At 35.1% G+C, this 22,414-nt stretch overlaps 1 protein-coding gene across 1 annotated transcript in view; it reads right to left on the bottom strand.

Moving 5' to 3' along the window:
- Positions 1 to 22,414, bottom strand: part of HDAC9 (histone deacetylase 9) — a 664,661-nt gene that overhangs the window by 183,301 nt on the left and 458,946 nt on the right. The window lies entirely within an intron of this gene.

Below are 22,414 nucleotides of genomic sequence, written 5' to 3' on the forward strand. Positions count from 1 at the left end.
TAACAATCCTTTTCATTTTGTGAAAAAAAATTGTTTTCTCAAACTTTGTAGTATGTATGATGTTCCGATTTAATGTCTTCTATTAATAATATATGAGCATCTCAGACTATAGAAGTAAAACCTACAAATGTTATATGCTTTCAGACAATTCTGAAGGATTTTCTCCTTTACTCCATGAAAGAACTCTGGTTTATATTTTATTCAAAGTTATGAAGACCAAGCAATTAACCTAAACAAATGCACGCGAAAGTACTTTCCTGTGGGTTATATCAATTTAACAATGATGCAATTTTTATCTTAATATTCTGATTTTTGAAATATCTTTCCAAGTTTTAAATTCTTTTTGGTCATGAACGTCACTAATCATACAGCTTTGGCAGTATTTTAACATCACTAAGAGTAACAATGAATGTTTCAAGTACTGAGTGTGCTCACATCCCTACTTTGTTGTTGTTGTTTAGATTACTGTTATTGATGTTTCTCCCTGAGAAGCGTGTATTTTCTGATGCCATCATATGTGGAAATGCAGAACACTGTGTGCTCCCCATAGATGGCCACATGACATCCAAGAAAGGGAATCTAGGACTCTGTCTATATGTAAAAATGAATTTGAATGAGAGGGAAAGGGATCCGATTATTTAAAGTAGTCTGTTTTCAGAACAAATGAAATTTCTGTTTTCTGGACAAATTTATCAAAATGTCAAACTTATTTGTGTATCTCTTATATGCATAGTAAAACCCTCCCTAAGAAAGCAGAGGGCAAGCAGTAAGCACATCACTAGACCTACTTTAAAGGTTCATTTATTTACTCTAACTGACCAAAGTTCAAATTCCTCTACATAAGCTCAATTTACTGCCATGGCACTGATGGGAATTGGAAATTTGAAAAGTGCAAAATAATCTGCTTATTTTACTTGTTGCATTCACTAAGATGGTCTCATGGACAGCAGAAATGTACATTTTCATTTCTCTAACATCCTGATGGTCAAGTAGGTATTCAGTGGATAGTACGAATCATTACTAATTCCAACTATTAGAATAAATTAGGTTTCAGAAATCATGGAAAATAGAGCCTAACCACCACTGAAGAGAGTGATGTAGAAAGTCAAGAACACATTGTATAACAGAATCGGCCAAAACATACAGAATCCAAAAGAGAAAAGCTAAAAATATAAACTCTCAAAAATATTAAGCAATGGACTACAGCTTAAACTACTTGTACTATCCAGTAGTTCAGTTAGCCACTTACTAATTCAGATTTATTTATTCTTTATAAAAACATAACTGCAGTGCAGTATAGAATGTCTATGTGACATTTATAAACTGACAAGAGATTGTGTTTCTTTGTTAGAAGTAGTTGATTAAATATTAAATTTTTTCCTTAATTTTTAAAATGTAACTCTATTTTGGGAAGCTACAAGAATAAAAACAAAGAAATCTCTCCTGCTAAAAAAATGTTTTATATATAGCTGCCACCATCCAAAGACAAATCGAGCATGTCAGACCAGTTGATTGGGATTCTGTTTTTAAAATTTCTCTTTTAGAGCAACATTAATTTAGAGCTCAGTAATTACCTCAAAACGCTTAAGTATTTCTAAATATACCAAAGTATCAATCCTCAATGAAATAATATGTATCAAAACCAAGCCCAGAATGGAAAAAGTCTATAGCATGTATTCCCAAGTAAAGATGTGATGGTTGAATTATTACTTGAAATACATTTGCATTTGCTGAAATGAAAAGTCATATGCAATGATTTATATGCTTGAAATATTTCACTGAAGACAAAATCCCAGGTACCTCTAATTCATATTGATGCATTATCAACTTTGAAATTGACATCAGGAACCATTCCTTTACCTACATATATATATATATATATATATATATATATATATATATATATATATATATATATATATATAGATTTTTTTAAAAAAAATTTGTTGGAAATATTTTAACCTACTTTGATATTCAATAACTATAATTATCAAATATATCGGTGCATAAGCTATGTGATGCTACTAGTAAAAAATGCTGAAATCAGCCAGAACCTCCAATTCACACAATTATGCAAGAATATCACAATTTATCTCCTAAAAATCAGTATGCTCCTAGGTGCCCTTTCTAACATCTCAACAAATATGCTTGCCAAGTATACAAGTCTTCTACCTGATGATAGATCAAAAGAGTAATGAAAACAAAGCATGCATTAGCTGGTTTTACCTATTTTAAAAATTATTTATAGTAATAAATTCTGGTTATGTATATTAAGTTGTAGAGGTTAAATGCTTTCAAAATATGTAATTGGATAGAAGATCCTAATGTTCTAATATACTAAAATTAAGTTTTAAAAATCATTACTTGGAAATAATTGTGCTGTTTGTTGGATCCTGTTTAGGTTTTTCATTGGTGTTTTGTTTTAGAGGAGGTATACAGGTAATGATATTTGTTGTAATAAGAATTAAAATATAAATAATACTGCTCATTTTTCTACATTAAGTACATCATTTATAAGAATTCCCTCCCCCTTTCAGGTAATGTTGAATAAGATAAAAATATCCACCAAAATTCTCTATCCCCTTGTGGAACACTTATGATGGTTCATTTGAATTTGACTCAACTTTGCTTCCCCATCCAAAATGGTGCTGGTTCCACTCAACGTAATGGTATGAGAGTCCATTCTTTTGGCTAAAGAAATTGGAAATTGTTCAATGGAATTAATTGCTCAGTGTCTTTGTTGGTATCACTGGAGTTTAAAATTTTAAGGTAAGATCATAAATGGAAGTTGAGTAAATGCTACCTTCCCCTCCTATCACTCTGGTAATGGATCTGGGGATTTAGATAATCAGAAACCAACTCAGGGACAGAGAAAGTAAAACAGATATTGACTCCTGCCTCACTTCCCCATTTGTTTACCCTGTAAGAAGGAGCTTATACAACAATTGGTTCAGATTCCACTTTTCAGGAATAGCTCAAACATAGCAATATTGTTAATGAACTGCTAAATAATGTGTAATCTCAAGCTGACCGTTATGGATATGACACAGCTAATCAGGTGTTCAACATGCCTTATAGAGTAGTCCCGCCTTATCTGTGACGGACATGTTCTAAGAGCCCAGTGGATGCTTAAAACCACAGATAATACCAAACCCTAGATACATCATGTTTTTCTCCTATATATATATATATATATTTATGATAAAGTTTATAATGCATTTATAAATTAGGGACAGTAAGAGATTAAGAATAACTATTAATAAAATAGAGAAATTATAACAAAATGCTATAATAAATATTCTATCTCTCGCTAGCTCTCAAAATGTCTTACTGCATTGTGCTCACCTTTTCACTAAAAGAAAACACTTCATGGCTTCTCTTTGGCATATCTAACTTGCCAGCATCACTATTCGTGTGCTTTGGGAACATTATGAAGTAAAATAAGGGTTACTTGAACACAAGCCCTGTGATATCAGGACAGTTGATGTGATAACTGAGACAGCTACTAAATGACCAGTGGGCAGGTATCATATACAGTGTGGATTTACTGGACAAAGGGATGATTCACATTCCAAGCAGGAAGGAGCAGCAAAAATAGTGTGAGACATCATCGCTCTACTTAGAATGGCACATAATTTAAAACTTCTAAATTGTTTTATTTCTGGAGTTTTCCATTTAATATTTTAAGATTGCGGTTGACTACAGGTAACTGAAATGACAGAAAGCGAAATGAGGAAGGGAACACTACTCTACCAGCTCCCATTCAAAGTTCCTACTAAATAGTAACTGCAGATCTTTGGTGTATTCTGAGGTCTTCCTCTTCAGCTATACTACTATCTATAACGAAAAATAGTTCCACATAATTTATAGTATGGCAACAATAATGTGAAAGTAGACCATTCTCTTTCCCAGCTTTAATTTCTTGCAATAAAATCTTACTTAGAAGTAAAAGAAATTCATTAGGTCTATTAAACATCATAAATAGTGGTTTGCCCTACTATGTCAGACTTTAAGAAAAAGAGAGGATCAAGTTATCTCTTCTTAGGGGATCTAATACTGAACAATGCTAGACTTTATCCACTTGTGCTCAATTACACGAATCTTTAAGAAATACCATATAGTAATCTTTATTGTTAATTCTCTCTATGAAAACACGAAATCTAGTTTTGTGATTCTTTCTTAAAGGAAGAAATTGAACAGGAAAATGAGGGTAAAACACTATAGCGCAGAACAATTGAACACTGTTGACAGATACCTCCTAATGATATCTGAACCATTTGCAAAATTTGACATTCAGATCAGTAAACCAAGTCTTTTGGGTTGCCTATCACCGCAATTCACGAGAAGGCATAATCTTTTGGAATATGCCAATATGGTCTTTAAAACTAGCTAACTTCAGCCTTAAAAAAGGGCTTCCTAAAAAGACAGTTTGCTTTAGAATCAATGCTATTAATCACAGCTTCTAAGGGAAAGCAACTTCACAAAGGAAGTTTGTCTCTCACATACTAGAATCTGGGAGGCTAAAGGAAGTAGGGAGATTTGCCAAGAAAACAATAAGGGACATATGGGAATACCATCTCGTTTCTTTGAGTGAGCTCAAGAGAGTCAGGAAAACAGGAGCCCAGCATTAGCAGTATAACTGAATGGTGGACCCCAAAGCATGTGCACAGCTGCCAACCCTTCTCTCTGAAGAATCCAGAAGGAAGGGGCTTGATGACAGCACTGGAAAACAGTTCTTAGGGAGCCTGGCATCTGTGTCCATAATGCCTAAAGCCTTGAGCCTGGCAAAGATGTGGCTGTAGGTAGGAACAAACACATTCATGAAAAGCCAGTATCCTGGTGGAAAGGAGACAGGGCATTTGATGTGCTTATATTACACATAATTTGAGTTGAACCCTGTATGAAAAATAATAACAATGGATCCACTATGAGGTTTTTGTTGTGTGTATGTGTGTGTGTCGGGAGTTGGAGGGGGGAAGAGATCATCAGGATGTGGCTCTTGCTAAGGCAATAATAACCCACAGAAAGCAATTTGTTTATTTTATCAATCAGTGGTTTCAGTGGACAAAAGAGCCAACATTTTAATTCCCTGAATTTTTTGAAACATGACTGGTTTTTGGACCACACTGACCGAAAAAAATCAGGTATTTTTCATCATGTTAAAAGAGCCTCAGTATAAAAAATTTCTGGAAAAAAAAAAAAAGTAGGACAAAAACATTTTGGCTTTTTTTGCTTTTGCTTTTTTTTAAGAACAAGAAAAAAACATTTTAAGACAGATGATCATAGTCTTCTGTGAAGATAATAGCACAAAGTAATAGTATGACATTATAATAATAGCAATTATAATATTATGTTATAATAATGGTAAGATAATAGTAATGACCAAGACCTGAGCATAGATAATACAGGTGGAAAAGATTATAGCAATAAATGTGCCATGGTAAGATCACTTTTGTCATTATTCTCACATCTAACTACACAAGATTTGCATTCAATCAATGGTGGCTCTAATATCCTTGGAATCTTTTGGTACATATATACATTTATTCAATTAGATACATGAAATTTGAAAAACTTTAAGAGTAGTAATGTACATTTTAAACTATTATCAAAATGTCTGGGTTTTTAGGTAGGTGATTTTTAACTTTGCCTGTATTATTCTTACTCTACTTATAAAATTTCTTCTTCCATTAAATTCTAATTCTTCATGGTTGTACACTATAACAAGAATAGTTACCAACAATTAATTGAGTTGGTCAATTCAGTCAAAAGCAGGCAACTGAAGAAAAATTTCCAACAAAGAAATTAAATTATGTAGATTATGTACATAACAGCACCCTGTAGAAGGAACACTAAATCAATTGACCAGACTTTTAATTTTACAACAAGTTCATGTGTGTGCGTGTGTGTGTGTGTGTGTGTAATTTACTGCCATATAAAATTACAAAGGTGTAAAATACTTATGTTCTCCAAGTGTGTATGATATGTGTGATTTGGATACTGGTATCAGAAAGCAAAACAATGTCTTTTGCAGAAATTGAAACAAAAACGCAAGGAAACATCTGCATTATACATAAACCAGCAGGTATCAAATTTAAAGCTATCAAAGATAAAAAAACAAACATAAATTAGTTGGAAGATTTTTTTTGTATTATATAACATTTATTATATACTTTAAATATCAAGGTGAAAACATAGCAGTAGAAAACCTTATAAATAAATGCTAACTTGGAGACTGAAATTTATTTCAGGAAGCAGTCTTTCCCATCTAAGTTATTTTTAAAATATCACCAGGACTTTGACTAAGGGTGTAAAGCAGGTATCAATGACTGAGAAAAGCTCAGCAAGGTTTAAAAGGAAGAGAGGTGTAGATAGTTAGATTCTGAGGGCAGATGCAACAATTTTTAGTCAGTATGAGCTAAACCACATACGAGTAATGAAATCTGGGTAGTCCAAAGCCAAGAACCAGATGCAGAGGCTGGAAATAGGCAGATCCAATTACCATGGAGCAGGCAGTTAAAACTACAAACTAGAAATTGAAATATTAGCCGTCAGAAAAGCAGATGGGCAGAATAAAAACCTAGAAGGAAGCAGATTGTGCAATGGGATCATGACAGGCAGGCCAACTAGGCAACAGGTCTTGGTTCCTGAGCAAAGACTCAGCAATAGGTAGGTTCACCTTTGACCTAATCTAAGAGTTTTAAAGTATTTGGATGTTTGCCATTTCTCAAAGGTATACAAACAGTTTATAAGTAGACTAATTTAAAAGTTTCCAGAAAACGTTGGAGCACTTGGTACAATACGAGATGAGGTCAAGAAAAAGGCAGTTTCCCACAAGAGTAAACATATAACTGCCAAAGTTTCTCCCTTTGTCTGATGTTTAGATAGCCATTCATAGTGGCTGTGCAGAGAGTATATATATAAGTAACGTACTTGTCCTTTCCTTATTTAAGTTGAATAATCAAATAGAGAAATAAGTCAATGTGCCCCCCTTCTAATCATTGGCATTTGTTCCTTACAAGTATGAAATAAAATTTGAAACACAAGAGAACTTCAACATCCTCTCAGAAATATATTTGTTGTCGGGATCCACACTTGATTTAGAAGAAAAAAGTATGTACAAAACTTTAGTCCTACAAAAGTAACAATAAAGTACAGAATAAACCAAAAAAACATGTTTTTCTTTAAGTCATTAAAGAGTATTGGACAGTCACCCCAATAAATTAAAAAAAAAAAAAGAGTATTGGACATAAAGAAATTTTTAAAAGAATTAAACCCCAGAAAAACAAACCCTTTCTAGCCTCTACTTGTTTTTTAAATACAATGCCTACAATATAATCAAATATTACAAGACATGCAAAGAAGCAAAATAATGAGTCATAATCAAGTAAAAAATAAGGTAATAGAAACATACTCACAAGTGATATGAATATAAGCATTATCAGTTAAAGGTCTTTAAATGATTATGACAGACATCTTAAAGAATCTATGAGAAAAGATGGTGAAGAGAGATATATGGTGAAGAGAAGGAGAATTTTTAAAGAGATCTGGAAGGTATAGACATAACTAAACAGGAATCTTAAAAGTAAACAGTACACTGTGTGAAATAAATATATACATGTATGCGTGTGTGTATATATATATATATATATCTCCATATATATATATATATATATATATATATCTCCATATATATATATATATATATATATATATATATATATATATATATAAATCCCATATATATATAAATGGGATTAATGGCAAGTTGGACACAACAGAAAACAAAAACAATGAACTTGAAAATAGGTCAAGAGAAATATTCCAAATAGAAGTACAGAGAAAGAAAAAAGACTGAAGAAAATGAACAGTGAGTGTCCTCAGTGTCCACAGTGTGAAGTAATCAAATAAACATATAATTGAACTCTAAGAAACAGAGGACACCAGAGAATGGAATGGGGTAGAATAAGGCATGTACAGAAATAATAAACTTTTCCAAATTATATCAAAAACAGCAAGCCACTGACACAAGCAGCTCAGTGAACTCCAAGCACGATACAAACAGAAAAAAAACATACCTAATCACAAAACTACTAAAAAAAAGAATTCAAGAATAAAAAGTCTTAAAGACAGACAGAGAAAAGATGCACTAAATCATTAAATAAAGAGGTCAATGACAGCGGATTTCTAATCATCAAACAAAAAGAAAAAAGATAACGCTGGAAGGATATCTTTAAAGTTTGAAATAATGGTCAACACAGAATTCTAATCAAATATCATTCAAAGATTAAAGGAAAAGAAAATTATTTTTCTTATAAACAAAAGATGAATTTGTTGCCAATGGAAACGCAATATAAAAAATGTTGAATGGAAATTCTTCAGACTAATAGGAAATGATACCAGATGGAAGCCTGGATCTACCCCCACATAAATATAGAGCACTAGAAAGATCTCTCTCTTTCATACAAACATACAAACATATAAACACTTGAACCTGTTTCAAAACTTTCAACTATTATAGTAAAAATAATGATAATTTATTATGGAGATCTATAATATGTGTAAAAGTAACATGTATGATAAAATTAATACAGAGGGTAGGGAGAGGTAAAAAGAATCAAATTGTTATTAAGTTTCAATAACTATAAAATAATACAACTCATATAAAATATATTTTATGACTGATTACAGAAAGATATCTGGAAAAAAAATCCCCAAACAGACACTAAGTAACACAATTCTAAATAACTCAAGTGTCAAAGAAGTCAAATGGGAAACGATATTTTGAACATAATGAAAATAAAAGCATAAGATGTCAAAATTATAGGATGCACCTAAGTAGTATTTAGAAAAAAATTTATAATAGTTTCTAATACTGTGTTGAATTCTGGATATTTACTTAGAAAGTAGTTTTCGGTGCTCTTACTATTAAAAAAAAGGCAACGAGGTGAGGAGGAAATGAATAAATTAACTTGATTGTAGTAACCACTTCACTATGTATACTTGTATGTATATTAAATCATCATGTGGTACACCTTAAATGTATATACAAATTACCACTATCAGGAATGAGAGACATGACAAAACTACAGATAAAATAGTAATTACTTGAGAGAATCATTTGCTATTTTCTTATAAAGCAACATATAGACTTAACCTATAATTCAGTTATTTCTCTCCTAGACATTTACCCATGAGAAATAAAAATATATGTCCAAAAACACTTAGAAAAGTATCCTCATAGCAGCTTTATTTATAATATTTCAAAACTTTATTCATAGTTGTCCAACAATTGCATAATATTCATAAAATAGAATACTACTGAACTATAAAAGTTAACAAGCTACACAATACATGCAAGAGCGTGGATGTATCTCAAAAACATTATATTAAGTGAAAAAAGCCACACAGAAAAGTCTCCAGACTGTATGCTGCCATATATTGCCATATATATATATATATATATATATATATATATATATATATATACACATATATAAACTTCTGTAATAGGAAAAATTAGGTGACTGAAAAAAATCAGATCAGTGTTTGCCTGTGCTTGAGAGCAACTACCAAGGGGCATGATGGAACTTTCTGGGGTGATTTAAACATTTTATAACTGTGGTGGTAGCCAGGTGTAGACATTTGTCAAAAGACGTACCTTTAAAAATCCGTATATTCTATTCATGTACATATCTTGATTAAAGAATAAATTCCATTATCTAATTTTGAAAAATCTCAAGTGATTCCTAAACAACTTACAGACATAAATGGTGAGAATATTCAAGGAATTTCAGGAACTAAGGGAAGCAGGAGTCCCTCAAAAGAGGTCCATGTCCTGATCCCCAGACTCTGTGAATGTTACCTTGAATGGCAGAAGAGCCTTTACAGATATGATTAAGATCAGGCCCTGGAGACAGAAAGGGTACCCAGCTTTGTGCAGGCGGTCCCATTCATATCATATGCCTTCTGAAAACGTGAGACCCTTTCCCATCTGTGGCCAAGGAGAGATGCAATGACCGAAAATGGTCAGAAAAAATGAGAGCTTGAGAAGGGTTCTATGCTCTCTTGCTGGCTCTGAGACGAATAGGCTATGTTCAAAGACCAGAGCTAGGCTTTTGGGACCTCAGAGCGGCCCGCAGCTGATAGCTAGCCAGAAAATGGAGACTTCAGTGCTTCAACCACATGGAAATGCATTCTGCCAACACCAGATTCAGCAATGTAACTGTACAGGGCTCACTGGCTAAAATCCAGGTGTCAGCAGGGCTGCAGAGAGACCTGGATAGTTCTTCTTACCTCCAGGACTGAAAATAATAAATTCGTGTTGTCTTAAGCCATTAAATTTGTGGAACAGAAGCAACGGAAAACTAATACACTAGTACAACGAATGGGCTGTATTAGGAATGGTGTATAAAGGAAATAGTGTGATTTTTCACGCAGCACTAAGCTTTCTTTAGTCTGATATATTCCATAGCTTTTCAGATAACTTTCAGCTATAGGAACAGTCTCATCTTTAGATATTAAAAAGTCCAGTTCGGTCTATTCAAACTCCTCAGTGTCACACCTAAAGCTTACCCCCACCGACCTGCTGACCCACAGAATCAGACACCAGCAGTGGGCAACTATAGTGTCTATATCTATGTGTGCTGGGGGAGGAAGCTAAGCAGTCTATAGTTTATACTTTTTCTTTTCTTGGAAAGGAAAAAGCATCACCTTCAGGGATGCTTCCACTCTGGAGAGTGGAAGAATAAAAAGGATAACGACTTTGGATTAGCAGTGCAATTCACAGATCACTTTTGGTTCTTCAAATGCTCTCTGTCATGGTAGGAATTCAAACATTGTCCCTCTTTAACTGGAAGCATTCACAAGTTTCTCAGAGACACTGTCAGTGACCCACGGTCTGCAAAGTTCACTGAGGCTGGCAATGCACTTGTTGGCACACGTTACAGTATCTCATCAGCTCTTTCACATCTCAAGTCTCCTTCTACTGGGAGGGGTGGGGGATGTTGTTTGCAATGAGAGGTAGACCTCTTTGGTGTGTGTGTGTGTGTGTGTGTGTGTGTGTGTGTGTGTGTGTGTGTGTACATCCATTATCTGGTTGTTGACTCACTCTCTAACATCAACTCCTGCTAGCCACTTGAAGATAACTCAGATCCAGACACACTAGCCTTCTTGTAGTTCCTTAAACATGTCAAGACTTACTTACTCTACCCTACAAGAAAGATTCTGCATTTGCTTTTTCTCTTGTATAGAACATTCTTCCCCCACATCTCTACATGATTCTTTTGTTTTTTCATTCAGCTCAAATCTCTCCCTATCTATAAAATCTTCCCGACAACCTAAGCTATCAGATCTACCACTCTCCCTAAATTTCCCTCTAATTCTCTCCGGCGTTAATTTTCACCAATAGCATGTATTTTTACCTGAACTTGTATCATATGTATATTTGTTTATCTATTTATCCTTCTCCATGAGCACACCTAATTTTCTCTGTCTTGGTATTTGCAGTGTTTATTGTAGTTCCTGGTACATAATAGGTGCTTAATAAATATTTGCTTTATAAATTAATAATTAATAATGGAAATCAGCAATGTTAATTTCAGCCTGATGCAGGTGACTTATCACAAAGTATCATCACAGGGTTGCATTACATTTTAGTTTTGCTAATATGTATTTTAAACCATTTTGAATTAGGAAAATTCACTATGAGACACATGGTAAGCAAAATACAGAATACCAAAGCCAAAAAGAAGACATTAAAAGCAATCAGAGAGAAAAAGCATCTATAAGGAATGACATTTATATTGGCAACTGATATTTTCCTTATCAAAACTGGAAGCCAGAAAAGCATGAAGAATCCTCAACGTGCTGAGAGAAACTGTCAAACTTGGACTGTGTACTTAACAGGACTATCTTTCAAGAACGAGGGCTAAAAGATATCATAGATAAACAAAAATGGAGAAACCATCACTAAGGAAACTTCTAAAAAATGTACTAGAAGAAAGAAAACAATCCCAGAATGGAGGTTTCAAATACAAAGATAAATGGTGACTAAGCAAAATGATAAGTATGTGGGTAAGTATAGAGAAACAGTAATAGTTTAAAACAGTAGTGTGTCGTTAATGATATATTTTTTTAAAGACAGCTAAAATACTGAACTATAATAGCATATAAGTTAGGATAGGATAACTGTCTTTATAACCTTCTAAAATTCTTCTACGTTAGTGAGGAGAATAAAGAGAGTGATTAAGTTTAAGATCTATTAAATAGGTTTAATTTTAAAAAATAGTTACTAAAACAATAGAAATAATGTGTGTATTGTCACAAAAACTAGAGGTAAGAGAATGAGAAAAAAAAATTCAACTGAAAACAAAGCAAGTGGTGAGTGAAGGAAAGAAGACACACAAATAGTAGGATAAAGAGGAAAAAAAATATGATGATAGAAATACATTTGTGTATACTACCAATCATAACAAATAGAAATGAACTCCCCAGTTAAAATATATAGTAAAATTAGAAAACAAAACCCAGCCATGAGCTATTTATAAGACACAGATCTAATATATAATAAAGAGAAAGTCTGCAAGTAAAGGGATGGTAAAAGAACTAGGCAAATACTGGAAAAGAAAAAAAAACTAGCAATGGTACATGGAAAATTTTACTTGTGACAATTATTAAATATTGATAAAAGGTTTAAGAACGATATAACAAACTTATCTATATCTGACAACAGATGTTTATTATAAGTGGGCATTTTACACCCACAAGATTGGCAAACATTTAAAAAAATCAAAAAATGGTACACACAGGCAAGAAAGAAGAGGACTGGGAATTTTTATGTGTTACTTGGGGGCAGTTTGAAATTGGCACAATGACTGGTATTTTTTCTCTATGTGTCATCTTTTTTTGTTGTTGTTCCTCTATTCCTCCATTACTACCTTCTTTTAATTTAAATAGATCCTCTCTAGTGTACCATTTTATTTCCTTGTCATTTCTTTTAGTTTTTAGTTATTTTCTTACTGGTTGCTCAGTGGATTATAATTCACACCTTAACTTTCAACAATCTAGTTCAGACATGAACCAAATATCAACAGTATCCAAAAAACATTGTTTGCTGTTATGTAACTCCACTCCTAATGCCCTCCTTTGTGCAGTTATTGTCCTAAAAATTACATCTGTATGCACTGTGAGCCATCAACACAGATTCATGGTCATTGTTTTATGCAGTTATCTTTTCATCTGAGAGCAAAAAAAGAGTTACAAACAAAAAATACAACTGTAATATCATTTATGTTTATTTGTACAGTTAATTTTACTGGTGCTTTTTATTTTTTCATGTGGATTCTTGTGTTTTTTTGCATGTCTCATAATTTTATATTGAAAACTGAGCATTTTAAATAATACAAGATGGCAATTTTGGAAATCAGATTTTCACCCCTTCCCAGGGTTTGCTGTTGTTTTGTTTGTTTATTGGCTTTTCTGAACTAATTCTATGAAGTTGGTATTCTATGTTGACTATGGCACAGAAGTATTTGCTTGGTTAATTTAGTGGTCAGTTAATGACTGGACAGAGATTTCCTTAAATGCCTGGAATCAATAGTCCGTAGCCTTTTTCAAAGGAGGGAGGTGTCGGGGGAGAGAGAGAGAGAGAGAGAGAGAGAATATGTTGGGCACATTTTCAATATTCAGCCAGGCAGCTGACAACTCCACTGTGGCTTTCCCTTCCATTCGAGCAGAGCCTCAAACTCAGTGAGATGAGAGCTGAGGGCCTTCTCTGGTCTGTCCTAGTGTTAACACATCAACCCTATCACACATGTGGCCTTCTAGACTTAGAAACCTGACGGGGCATTTCATAACCCGTATGCACATCTCATTCTGCAGTTTTCCCTTTGAAGCTTTTGGTTAGTCTACTGTTTTCCCCACTGTTATTCAGTACTTCAGGCAGCCATGAAGCTAATCAGTTGCCTTTAATTTTTTTCAACAAATGCTTCTGGGGAAAAGGCTTTTCATGTTTGGTGAACTCTAAGTCAGGTCAAATAAAGACAGTCTTGCAAGTGGGGTGTTGTGCTGCAGCACCAGAAGGGACAAATAATGGCAGTTCACTGCAAATGAGGCTTTGAAGACGCTCCAAACTCATGCTGCCCCCCTGGAGACTGCTAAGTTCTTAGGGTTCAGTGAGAAAGTAGGCTGCTAGTTCTTAAGGCTACTGTGGAACTAGAAAGGGTAAGATGAGAAAAGGGTGAATTGAAACACCACAAAGCTCACTGTTTCTACCAAGATTCAGCCGGTTTTGTTTTGAATACATGCTTCTTGAGTTGTTGCAAGCTTTTGGTTAATTCCCAGAGTTAAAGAATTAATCCTGACAAATGTTTGCCACTTTTGTCATTAATTTTATAAAGAAAAGAATTTTCAGAGGTTTAAATTGCCATTTTTGCTGATGTCTTTGTGGCAAAATGAATTTGGAATTCTACTTTGCATTGCTTACTGAAATGTATTATGTTTCTAGCCTAGGAGCTTGCCAGTTTATTCACAGTTATGCCACAGGGAAACAGCATGCATATTCAAAAGTGTTCACAGCAGCATTGTTCAAAAGAGTGAAAACCTGGAAACAACTAAAATGTTCCACAGAAGAATGAATAAACAAATTATAAAGTATTACAAGGGAATACTTTATAGCAATGAAAATGCATGGATTACAGCTATATAAATTCATGTGGATAAATCCTTATAACATGATTTGAAGTGGGGGGAAAGAAGTTTGACGAATAATACATTCAATAAGATTCAGGTTTTATAAAGGTCTGAAATATATGGTTAAAACTATTAAATAAAGGGAAGGGAATGATTTTAAAAAGCAATAGATTAATGATTCCTCCTGGGTCAAAAAGACAGGAAAGAGATAAGTGTGGACAGGACTTTAATTAGTGTTAGCAAAGTACTATTTGTTCAGTTAGAGGGAGTGTTCATAGGTATTTATTTTATTATTATGCTTTGTAAGTTATTAATGTAACCTCTTGTCTTTTTTGTATGTATTAAATGTTTTATAGCAATAAAAAAAGAGAGAATCTAGACCATTTGAAAGAGGTTGCTTTCACCCTTTTTGTCTTACGTATTTGTGCTACCTTTACAAATTACTTCTAGAGTAGTTGAAAGAGAACATAAGATTGCTACAGGCTTTGACATTTTTTTATGTTTATTAAAAATATAGCTAACATATAACATTGTATCAGTTTCAGGTGTATGTCATAGTTATTCAACATGTATATACCTGAAGAAGGGATTACCATGGTAAGTAAGTCTAGCAACCATCTGACACTGTACCATGCTATCACAATATTATTGACTATATTCCCACACATTACACCCCCATGACTTACCTGGAAATTTGGACCTTTTATTGCCCTTTACCTTTATCCGCTCTTTTTAAATTTTTCAATTAAATTTCACATTCAATATTATTTTATATTAATTTCAGGTATACAGCATAGTGGTTAGAAATTTGTATAATGTAAGAAGCAATCCCCCTGACTAGTCTAGTACCCATCTGACACCATATATAGTTACTACCATATTATTCACTATATTCCCTATGCTTTACTTTACATCCCATGACTATTTCGTAAATACCAATTTGTACTTCTTAATCCCCTCACCTTTTTCACTCTGTCTCCAACACCCTTCCCATCTATCACCCCAATAAATCTAGTACCCATTGATACCATAGTTATCACAATATTATTGACTGTATTCCTTGTGCTATATCCTACACCCCCATGACTACTTTGAACAACCAGTTTGTACTTCTTAGTCCCTTCTATTTTTTCACCCACCTCCTCAACCTCCCTCCCATCTGGCAACCATCAAAATGTTCTCTGTATCTATGAGTTTGTTTCTGTTTTGCTTGTTTTTTTGTTCTTCAGATTCCGTATGTAAGCGAAATCGCATTGCATCTGTTTTTCGCTGTCTGACATATTCCACTCAGCACGACACCCTCCAGGTCCATCCTTGCCATTGCAGATGGTAAGAACCCATTCCCTGTCATAGCTGAGCAATAGTCCATCGTATATATGTATGAACTCCTCTTTATCCATTCATCCATCAACGGAAACCCAGGCTGCAATGAATATTTGGATGCTTATGTCCCTTCGAAGTAGCATTTCGTGTATCTTTTGATCTGAAGTGAGTCTCTTATAGGCAGTATATGTAAGGATTTTGTTTTCTTATCCATTCAGCCATCCTATGGTTTTGACTGGAGCATTTAATTCATTGACATTGAAAGTAATTGATAGATAAGTACTTATTGGCATTTTATTGTTCATATTATTTATTTTTATTGTTAAATTTTTATTTATTATTCATTCATTTATTTAGTTAGTTAGTCTTAAAGAAGTCCCTCTAAGTTTTCTTGTAATACTGGTTTGGTGGTGATGAACTCCTTTAGCTTGTTCTTGTCTAGGAAGCTCTATATCTCTCCTTCCATTTTAAATGATAGCCTTGCTGGGTGGAGTACTCTTGGTTGTAGGTCCTTGCTTTTCATCACTTTCAGTATTTATTGCCAATCCCCTCTGGTCTGTAAAGTTTCTGTTGAGAAATCAGCTGACAGACTTATGGGAGCTCCCTTGTAAGTAACTAGTTGCCTTTTTCTTGCTGCCTTTAGGATTCTCTTTGTCTTTAACCTTTGGTATTTTAATTATAATGTGTCTTGGTGTGGGCCTGTTTGGATTCAACTTATTTGGGACTTTCTGCACTTCCTAGGCTTCTACATCTATTTATTTCACCAGGTTAGGGAAATTTTCCATCATTATTTCTTCCAACAGGTTTTCAATTCCTTGCTCTCTTTCTTCTCCTTCTGGTGCCCCTATGATGTGAATGTTGTTACACTTGATGTTGTCCTAGAGGCCCCTTAAACTACCCTCATTTTTTAAAATTCTTTTTTCTTTTTGCTCCTCTGACTGGGTGTTTTCTGCTACCTTGTCTTCCAAATCACTGATTCGAGCCTCTACTTCATCTAGTCTGCTGGTGATTCCTTCTAGAGCATTCTTCATTTCAGTTATTGTATTCTTCACCTCTGACTGGCTATTTTGATGGTTTCTATGTCCTTTTCATGTTTGTTATGTCTTTGTTGAAGTTCTAAGTTCCTTGAATATCCTTCTAACTGGTGTTTTGAACTCTGCCTCTGGTAGGTTGCTTGCATCCATTTCGTTTAGTTCTTTTTCTGGATTTTTCTCCCGTTCTTTCATTTGGGATGAATTTCTTTGTTTTCTCATTTTGGCTGCCTCTGTGTGTTTGTTTCTATATATTAGGTGGATCTGTTATGTTTTCTAGTCTTGCCAGGTGCTCTTATGTAGTAGGAGGTACCCTGTGGTGCCCAGCGGCAAGTCTCCCTTGTCACCTGTACTAGGTACTCTCGGAGTGTCCTTGTGTGGGTTGTGTGTGCCTTCCTGTTAGAGTTGAGCCTTGATTGTTACTGGCATGTCAGCAGTTGGGATTGATCCTCAGGCTGACTGACTGTGGGGTTTGGCCATGTTCACAACTTATGGACTGCTGAGCAGGGGGCTTACCCCATGGAGCGGGATCATCTCAGCTGGCTCTGGTGCCTGTTGAGACCACCCTTCAGGTGTGCCACTGGTGGGGCTAACTGGGTGTGCTCTGCTGTGGTCTGAAGCCAATCTCCAGGTGTATTGTTTCTGGGGTCTCCTGGTAAGAGCTCTGGCGTAGGCCAAGGTCAGCCACTGCCTATGACTGACCAGGGACTACCTGGTAGGAGCTAAAAAGCGACACACAGTTGGCTGCTGCTTGTGCTGGACCTGGGGGCATGTGGGAAAGGCCACACTACGAACTGAGGATGGCTGCCACCAGTACCAGGTCTGGGGTACTCTGCAAAAAGACAGGACAGTCTGAGGCCTGCTGCTACCTGCCAGCTCCCACAGGATTCAGCCACTGACAAAGCCTCCTGTGGTAAGAAGTTGGATGTGGCAGGTCTCAGGGAGTCACCATGGTGAAGTAAGCGAGCTCACCAGACCAAATCAGATTCAAATTTGCCTACTGAGCATGGCAGGGGGGCTCAATACAGAAAAGATGGTACCTGCCTGCCAGCTGCACAGGAAAGGGACCCCACATAGGGAAAATGGCAACTCTTCCTCCAGTCCTTTCTCTGAAGCCACAGAACTCAGTGTCTCCCTGTATGTCTCCAACAGCCCCCAAACCACTGTTCCCCCGTCAGAGCCCAGGGTGAGTGCCTGCAAGCAAGTGAGTCTTTTCACAGGCCCTTTAAGAAAATGTCTGGGTTTCCTGTACAGGCTTTGCCATTTATTAAACCGTGTGCAGGAACTTAAAAAGTTACTTGATGTCTCTGAGCCTCTTTCCTATTGGTGGTACTTACTTCAAAGGCCATTGTGAGAATAATGGTAAATTTACAAGTAAACTAACCAGTTTTAGGAGGTACTCGATGAATAGCAGGTATCACTGTGTTTCCCCAAAAATAAGACCTAGCCGGACTATCAGCTGTAATGCGTCTTTTGGAGCAAAAATTAATGTAAGACCTGGTATTAAATTATATTATATTACATTATATTACATTATATTATATTATATTATATTATATTATATTACACCTGGTTTTATATTATATTAAAATAAGACCAGGATTTGTATTATATTATATGCAACCTGGTATTATATATTATGTTATGCTATATTATATTATATTATATTTTACCCAGTCTTATATTAATTTTTGCTCCAAAAGATGCATTAGAGCTGATGGTCCAGCTAGGTCTTATTTTCGGGGAAACATGGTATTTAAGGTGTACAGCATGATATTTTGCACCGTATTTTGAACCAACTATTGAACCATTTATAACTTGAAAAAAGTGTTTGTCTTTTAGAGATATTTCTATTTCTACACAAAGTTTTAAAAAGGTACTGTAGAATAATAAAACTATTTTGAGATAACTATTCTTCCAATTATTGTTTCCAACACACAAAACATTTCAGAATTTTCAGAATATGTGTGTTCCTTAGAAATACAATCTGAGAAACAGCCCATTTGGGCATCTGTATATTTGAGAAATTTCCACTTGTGTGGGTTTTTAAAATATACCTTGTTGCAAACCTAGAAAACTTGAAAGCCCCCATAATTTTTACTGAACTCCATTGAGGATGTCCATTCTATACAAAAAAGACACTAATTCACTGTCTTAGTTTGCCGCACAGGGTCTATTTAAGCATCAACATGAGACCCACTCCCTGTGCCTGTTTCATTATAATTCTTCAGTCCATCAGTACCCTCAGGTGAAGAAAAGTCAAAAGTTAGGGAAGAGGTCACGATCAAGTTCAGCATCAAGCACAAATTCCAGTTAATAAAATTTGTCTTTGGCATTTTCCTTTTTTGTGCCCATTTCTTATCTCCTAGGTCCCCATCTTCTGAGTTCAGTGACCTCCCTCTATTACCTATTTCTCATGTCTCAGTTTAGCATTCCATCTAAGCCCACCCTATTTGAAATACAGCTCTTAATTCTCTATTTTCCGAGCTAAATTAGTATAGTCTCACAAAATGCAGTATTATATAACATGCCAATGTTGTTTCATTAAGTTATTGATTTACCAGGAGAATGGAGGCATGTGAGAACTGAATGTAGATGCAGAACATGATAAATGAAACACTAAAGGTTTCTCATGCTACATTTCTTATCAGAGAATAAATTACCAATGTCCTCAAATAAGCTTCCCTATTTTATTCCTAGATCTGAATGAAGTGACTCCACAGCCATGAGAGTGAATGCTCTTGGCCAGCAGGTCATACTGGAGTCTGGGACAGGTAGACACTGAGTACTACTTTTGATTAGCTAGAGGTCCCTACACATGGCTCTATACCTCAGTTCTTCACTGTGGCCACAAATCATTGTAACTGCTATCTTTCCCAAATGGCATTCCCAGAGGTGGCTTCAAATTATTAGCAACTGTAGGGTTCGGTCTCTTGGCCTGTGAGCGTCGGTGTCTTTGTTGAGATCTTGCCTGTCTTGGACTTTTACTTTAGGCTTAACAATCAGAAAGATAAACCAGCTGCAAAATCAAATACGCACCCAAGTAAGTAGAAAACTAGTTTTGGAATATTTACTATTTGGTGTGCCATAGAGTGTATTATTGAGAATCAGATCCACTTTTCATTTTCAAATAGCTCAGAATGTCTGCACCACACATGACTTTTAACACGATCAATTCCACCCTGCTGATCCTACAGAACAAGAAACTGGGGCCCAGAAAAGTTAAGTGATATGCCACAAATGACATAGAATTTAAGTGGCAGAGCCTGGACTAAGATTTCTTGACTCTTAAGCTGGCTCTTTTTCTCTATTCTCTTCTTTTTTTAACCAACCATACCTGTTGATTTCTCAACAAAGGGGAGTAAAAACCATTTGTACGAATCCTGTTCTTAACATAAATAGCCAATGTTAGTACAGCTGGTGATCAGCATGTCCATACTATATGTTATAGACACTTTGTTTGTAATTGGCTATTTTAAATGACTACCTCCTAAACATCAGAATTAGGTTTTCATTCAGCACTCTTCATACACACATTTGGCAATTCTACATTCTGTGAGGCTAATAATGATGATGATTTTGAATAATACGTGGAGAAGGTTTCTGAATTAATGATTAAATTTCCACAAAACCAGAAACATTAGAAATTGTGAATGCTAACATACGCATTATTCTTTGTTATGAAGTGGGTTGATGCCAGCACAGTTTTAAAAAAACACTGTAATACTGTGGCCTGGCTATTGTCTGTCATTTGAATTCTTTTGAAAATGAACCCTCAAATGTTATTCTTTAAAAAAGTCAATTTATTCCAGTGCTACAAGTGACATACTCCAAAAGAAAGAATTATTGCTAAGGTACTACGGGGAGGCAGCCAAAACCTCTCCATAAGGCTGAGTCCTTTTCTCTTTTCAATAACTCGTTACCAAAGGTAAAGACTGAGTAGTGAACACATTAACGGTCCCATAAATCCTGAGATGAGTAATTAACGTCTTGACACTAATCATGTCAACTGCACATAAGGCATATACCAGGGGTGCCAAAAAATATATATACATACGACTTGCATTCATCTTTTGCTATCGGTATACACTGAGTATTACAATTTTAATACAGCTTTCCTTTCATTTTTTTTGGCACACTCTATATTTTAGGAAAGGAAAAAACTGTATTAAAATTGTAATACTCAATATATGCTGATAACAAAAGGTGAATACAAGTCACGTTTGACTTCTGCAAGTACAAGAGGTGCTCAAAGTGGTTACCATTAGTGTCCAGACACTTCTAATTAGGCAAACCACTGCTTGAGCAACGTTGACCAAAGTGTCCACTTGTATACATGTTTTTGGCTCCCCCAATATGCATACATTTTTTGGCACCCTCTGTATATATGTATTTTATGTATAGCCCACCTTAGCCAAATTATATTTCTGTAGATTCTGACTTCTTAAAGAGTTACAGCAACAACTTCAGGGATAGACAATACATTATAAAGTATACATTCTTAACCTGCATGTTTAATCACAAATAGAACAGGCAGGTGTAACTGAATAAAGATTCATTAGACACAAAGAAAAATAATCCTAATTAGACTCTATTTTAGATTAACAAAACTCACAGTGTCTATGTTGTTGATCACGATATATTTCCCTTCAGCTCAACAACTGCTAACAATACCAAATCAATAACCACCCAGATTTCATTATGAAGTGTGCAAACTACTGCATTAAAAAGCCACGTTAGCACCAAGAAAGTTTACTAGTCAAATATGTTCAAGATGCACATGGCATACCTTTAAATAGCACTGTTAAAATATCAAATAAAATGTCATCATCTATCAGGTCTCTGGCTTTTATAAATTGTTTAGACTGGGAAACTTTGGATTTGGACATTGTTCTTTTCATGTGATGTAGAAAAGAAGAGACCGTAAAAAGAAAAGAACAATAAAGCGTAGCTCATTTTTGAAGTTCTTTCGTGGAAAAACATACTCTGGATCATTACCCTTCTAATCAACAATTTCCTTCTTCCTCCCAATCCTTCCCGTCTGGTATTTACCTTTCTCCCCCATCCCCCCTTCTCTCTGGGTGGTATTCTGAGCTTATACATAGTACTCAGTAATCATATTTTCTAAATCGCTTCAAAAGAGAATCCCAGGAGGGCATGACAGATATGTATGTACTGAGTATTTTTAACCTGGACCATAGCTTTTACTCACCATTTCTATACTCTTAAAAACACACCAGTGTGGCTTGACCGCAGAGTTCCCCCAAAGAGAGGAAGGCCCTTCGAGCAGGATCAGCTACTACCTACCTACAGACCAGTTATTATCACACCTTAGTGGCCATTTCCCTGCCCTCTTCCCTCCACCCCTT

Source organism: Rhinolophus ferrumequinum, chromosome 20 (assembly GCF_004115265.2).
Source record: "Rhinolophus ferrumequinum isolate MPI-CBG mRhiFer1 chromosome 20, mRhiFer1_v1.p, whole genome shotgun sequence".
Classification (NCBI taxonomy): Eukaryota; Metazoa; Chordata; class Mammalia; order Chiroptera; family Rhinolophidae; genus Rhinolophus; species Rhinolophus ferrumequinum.